Raw genomic sequence first — 6,451 nt, forward strand, 5'->3', positions numbered from 1 at the left:
AGCCTGTAATTCCTATCCCAAGAAACTAGGTAGACTTCCGCACAATGGAATTAGTACTATTATCAGCCCTCAAATAAATCCTACTATTATCTATCATTGAAAAGAAAATAAATTAACTACAAATGCTGGGGAATGTCAGGAACTCAACTCTTGCAGTGACGGAAGGGGTGATATTCTAAATCAGCAAGTCAGAGTGAAGAAATCTTATGTTAGTAATTATTGGTCACCCCCCCCCCCTTTTAAAGTTAGCTTAAAATGCCATTAAGTGAAAAACAAAAGGTCCTTGGTGACCTACATGTAAGAGTCATTAATATATTTTCTGCTTATATATGTGGCATACACACACAAAAACAAGTAATATAGGCTTCAGAGGGAATGTGTCCTTGGGGATAGAGGAAAAGTATGCAGTTCCAGGAACATGGAAGAAAGAGACCAAGATTGCATTAATTTCATATCTAATTTTTAAACAACTTTCATACATAGCTTCTAATGTGCTTGAATGATTATGATATAAATATATTAATATAACATTATTTTATTATTTTATGTAAAGTTTTTAATATCATTAGAAGGTTTCATCAGATGAATCAAAGGAGTAATTCATACATAAGTCATTGTCTACATTATTGACCCTATCCTTCCAAATTTTTCTCCAGATATACCCATTATAATATAGATATGATATAGTAATTATAAACATTTGCAGTTATATATTTTCATTGTGTATGAAACATGAAGAATATTTATTATCTTAATTTATCTTGTGGTTTTAATTTATGTTATTTCTAATTTTAACTATTAACCAGAATTAGCTACATCAACATCCTGGCTTTTATTTTTTCATTTTCTGAATTAAATATGTAATGTTTCTTTTTTCCTAGTTATTAACCATTTTATCAAAAGCATCTTCATGTTAATGTTCTTGTATATGTGAAAAATATTTGATAAATGTGAAATCCCTAGATCAAAAATTGCATATTTACATATATGTCTATCATTATAAAAATCCATAAAATTAGGTTCCGTGAAAGCCTTGCCATTAGAATTAAGTCATTAGTACACATAATTTTAATTTTCATGTCTATTTATATTTTGCTCTTGAAAATATAGTAAAGGTGTTTTTAACATATATTAGATCTTTAAAAGGGTTAGTGATTATGTTTGGCCCATGGTTCATGGTTTAAAACAGTCAAATATGAATTTTTTTCTTTTTAATATTTAATATTTTTACTAAAATATAATTGCTACATAAACATACACATGAAGTGTACAATTTGATATATGTTTATTTCTAGAAAGCGTAGACAAATTGAATATGTAATAATGCTCCAAAGTTTCAATCTACCCCTTATTAATTTCTCCTTCTAGGCTACTTGTCTAAAACTGTCATTTATATCCAAGGACTGATCATTTTTTTCCTCCTGTAGATAAGTGTGTGTTCTCCAGAATTTTATATAACTGGATAATACAGCATGTACTTGTGCTTATGCAGTTTATATTATTCAGAATATTTTTTTCAACTTACTCATACCACTGTATTATTTATAATTCACTGTTCTTTATATGAGAAAAAATCAGTTTGTAATATGACAAAATTTCTTTATATATTTGGAATGTATGAAATATGCATCTAAGTAGTCAGAGTCAAGATGACGTTGAGGCAGAATCACCCACCTGCCACTCCTGTTGCTAGATCAGAAAATTAAGAGGAAGGGAGACCAATAATGGGACGTTGGGTGTTAAATATAGATTCAGTATACTAGGGTCTGGTTCAGACACCCCCCCCCCAGTTATTTTCACCCATGAAGTAACTCAAGAACTCGCTGAAATGTTCCATGCTCACTTCATCTGTCCGTAGGCTCAACAAAACCCTTACCAGGTCCATCAGGATGGTATCCAGCATCCCTTCCTTTGCCCAAAATATGAGACCTGCAGCGAGCAGTAGTTTCTCTAGGTTGCTGTCTAAAAGTAGTTATGGTCCCAGGCTCATGGAGAGCCTCTGAGAATTAGCCACAAGACCTCACAATGGCGTTCCACTCTCTGCTATCCTCCCTGTCCCTGCAGTTCAGGAACAGTTCAGTGGAACTCCAGAAACAGAGTTATTACATCAGCCACACGTTATCCCCATCTCCCCAGCTCCACACCTCTCAGCCTGGGTAATGATAGATAATTCAATAATAATTTGAGGCAATTCAAGAGCTGCTGGGGTATTTACTTGTGACACAACACAGTTCCCAGAGCACAACTAGCAGGCTGTGTTGGATAGTGACAGGAGTGACACAAGAGTGCACCCGGGAGAGAATTCAGTTCCAGTCAGCCCCAAACCCACTCCACTTATCTGGTCCTCTTCCCTGGGGGATGGTGTGGCACAGTTCCAATACAAGGGCACCCCACAAGCTCATAATTAAAAGGGGATTTTTACCTCCCAAGTCAAATTGTATCCAGCTTCACTAAAGATACTTTTCATAAACAATCATGGTATTCAGGCAGGACATGGACAGATGATCATTAACAACATCCAACAACTTTCAAACTCCCTTCTTCAATGGACTACCAAAATCAGAAAGGCAGTGTAAAACCCACTGAAGTCTTCAGCTGATGCTCTGAAGAGGGAAAGTTTAGAGTGAGGATGGACATTTCACATTTAGCATGCTGTTTTAACAACTTTTCACAAGTCATCTCTGACTTTCAGAAAATTAAATGAACACAGCAGAATTACCAATCTGAAGATCCACAATTGGAGCAAAGGTAGCACTGCTCTATTGAGGGATGGCGTCACAAGAAAGTCCAGATAGCCCAATATGCTAGCAGCCAATGTTTTGAGGTCAGGTCCCAACAGATCTCTGGGTTTATGGGAGTCAAGTCTATGCTGAAGGCAGAGACAGAGAGGAAGGTATGGAGGATGTAAAAGCAAAACTGCACTTTTTCCCACAAGGTGTTTGTGCCAAGGTGGTTAACGTGGGTCAATGTCAGGGAATCCCTTCTCCTGGGAACCCAGAGAGAGTCTCTCAAAACAAGCATTGCAAGATATTGTCCTTCACTTCATCCAGCTTTGGAGACAGCCTATTAGTGACATTTTCTCCTCCCCCAAAATACAACAATGAAGTGTTCTCTGTGCTAACAAGATAGCTTTAAAAAAAGTAAAACAAAATTCTGCATTTTTATAAAACTTGATTAAAAAAGTAGTATTTCAAACTGTACAATCACCAGAAGGACACAGTTATAAAAAATGCACACATTTTACTTGGCATCTCCAGCACCTTCAGCTTTCTTTGCCTGGTCTGTTTTAGCATCTCCATTAAAAAAAAAATCATTTTATTGGGGGCTCATACAATTCTTATCACAATCCACACATGCATACATTGTGTCAAGCATATATGAACATTTGTTGCCATCATTATTCTCAAAACATTTGCCTTCTACTTGAACCTTTAATAATGGCTCCTCATTTTTCTCCTCCCTCCCCACTTTCCCCTTTGTCATATGTTACACTGGGCAACGTCTCCCCCTGCCCTCTGCTCTGCTGTCCATCCCCCAGGAAGAAGGCCATATGTAGATTCTTGTAATTGGTTGCCCCTTTCCACCCCACCTTCCCTCCACCCTCCAGGCATCACCACTCTCACCACTGGTCCTGAAGGGGTCATCGGTCCTGGATTCCCTGTGTTTCCAGTTCCTACCTGTACCAGTGAATATCCTCTGGTCTAGTCAGATTTGTAAAGTAGAATTGGGATCATGATAGTGAGGAGGAAGAAGCATTTAAGAACCAGAGGAAAGTTATATGTTTCTTTCCCATTGATCTATCTTTCTCTGATAGCAGTGTATTAAAGTCACCTACTATGATCATTGAGTCTGATTTCACTTTTAATCTTTGAATAATTTGTTTGACAAATTTCATGGATACCCTGCACCCTGACTGGCTCATCTCCTCCCACAACCCTTCAGTAAGAGGGTGTCCAGTTGCCTACCAATGGGCTTTGAGTCTCCACTATGCACTCACCCTCATTTACAATGATATGATTTTTTGTTCTTTGATGCTTGATACCTGATCCCTTAAACAGCTCATGGTTACACAGGCTGGTGTGCATCTTCCATGTGGGCTTTGTTGCTTCTGAGCTAGATTTCTGCTTGTTTAATCTTCAAGTCTTTAAGACCCCAGATGCTATATCTTTTGATAGCCGGGCACCATTAGCTTTCTTCACCACATTTGCTTATGCACACGTTTGTCTACAGTGATCTTATCAAACCTAGAACCTTGGCTCAGTGATTACATAGGCTAACTACAAAAGAGAAGGGTACACACACACACACACACACACACACACACACACACAAAACATGTGAACCTGAAATCAACAAGTAGGATCTACTAGGGATAAGACTTATGTGTGTTGAAAGTCTTCACCAAGAGTGTAACAGGAGAGCTCATAGACTGGGAGAGGATTATTAGCAAAGACTCAATAGACAAAGGGTTTATTACTAAAATCTATAATACTTTCCTAGTCTGCAAAAAGTGGTAAACAGTTAACCCCCTGATGGAATGGTCAAAAGACATGAAAAGAAGTTTCACTAGTGGGGAGACTCAAATTGCCAATAAACATATGAGAAAATGCTCTTCATCTATAGGCCTTAGAGAAATTCAAGTTAAAGCAACCGTCAAATACCATTTAACATCCTTGAGGATAACCCAAATCAGAAAATCAGAGAGCAACAAATGTTGGAGTGGATGTGGCAAGACAGGAAATCTCCTCCATTGCTGAAGGTCGTTTGGATACATATAGCCTCTGTGGAAAGCAATCTGGAGGTATTGGAAGCAAATGAAAATTGAGCTACCTTATGAACCATCTATCCCTCTACTTGGCATATACCCAGAAGAGGTAAGATTATTGCAGTGAAATTCAAAATCCCAAAATATTGGAAACAACCTAACTTTCCATTGATAGATCAGTGGATCAGGAAACTGGCACACACACAAAATGAAGTATTACGCAACCTGAAAAAACACCGATGATTGCATGAAGCACATCGCCTCATGGGAAGAGTTGGAGGATGTTACACTAAGTGAAGTTAGTCAATCACAAAAGGGTAAGTACAACATGAGTCCACTGAGGTAAGTATAATCAGCACAGTAAGTATAGAAGAAAAGCCACTTACCTCACACTATAAGTGTTGAGGTATAGGCATGCTGGTGGGGCACAGGCCAAATCCAAGGATATACATGTTATTCCAACATAAAGAAGGTGCAAGGAGGGGAAGGGGTGGAAAAAGGGAGAAGGAAAGATGGGGGAGATGATGGCACTGGGCATGATCCCAATTCTACTTTACTGGGCAGCATGGGGTTGAGCTTGGGGAGTATTGGTTATGTCTTCACAGAATTGAGTGTGCATGCAAACTCCGCCATGGTGCACCAAACCTTGAGGGCAGCATAACGACATGGAACAATGCATGAACAGAGTGGGCTACGCGGCCGGCCCCAATCAGAGCCAAACTGACCCCATCCTAGAAATATGTGCTGCAGAGGATAACACTAAACCTACACGTTGAGGAAAGGTGCCGGCCTGCTGTGCTACCATGGAAACAAACCAAGAAGGAGAAAAGAGAGAGTGAGGGCCTAGACCCCATATGGGCACACCAGTCCCTACACGGGGCTGCTAAGGCACAGAGAGGACTGTAAGGCCAACAACAGCTCAAGGCATCATGTCCCCTCACTGGAGCATACCATGCCAGAGGACAATATTGTGGACACACAGCGGGGAGTGAATCCAGTCTGAATCCCCACAGCATAGAGAACCAACATTACAGATCTAAGGGGAGGAAAGCCAAGGCACAAAGTCCCTAAGGAGTGCCCAAAATAGACTTTAGACTAGGAGGGGCAGTTCCTGGAACCCCCCAGGACAGTGGGGAGATGCTCATAAAGGTCAGTGGCTAGACCAGGAATCATCTATCCTTTTTTGGGGGGAGGGGGAGGTCATGTTGTTAGTTATAATATATATAATTTTAAACATATTTTAATATATAATATATTCTTTTTGTATTGTCTAAGTTGTTGTTGGTTTGCCTACCTATATAAGATAGGCATTGGAAGCAAGTCTGAGGAGAAAGCAATGGAACCAAAGTTTCCAGAAAGACTGAGGTGGGGGAAGAAGGCAGAGGAAGAGAGTGGTGAGCAAACAATGCCATCAACAGGGGAACAACTAGGGAATTAAAATCAACAATGAGGTGGATGTAGAGCTCCTGGGGGGTGTTAGAGCAACAACAATCCAGCTGAGAGGAATTACTAAAGGCAGAAGAAGGCTGAGGGTGATGATGGGAAAGGAGGAAGTTAAAAGTGAACAGAGGAAATATCTAGGAAGCAAAACTCTGGATAGAGGTACAAACATAGGTGTGCACTTATATAAATATGTTAAATCATAAAAATAGAGGAATTGGCCTATGTACATATATTTATATAGCA

Source organism: Echinops telfairi, unplaced genomic scaffold, assembly GCF_000313985.2.
Source record: "Echinops telfairi isolate 266 unplaced genomic scaffold, ASM31398v2 ScPeMD7_2;HRSCAF=8, whole genome shotgun sequence".
Lineage (NCBI taxonomy): Eukaryota > Metazoa > Chordata > Mammalia > Afrosoricida > Tenrecidae > Echinops > Echinops telfairi.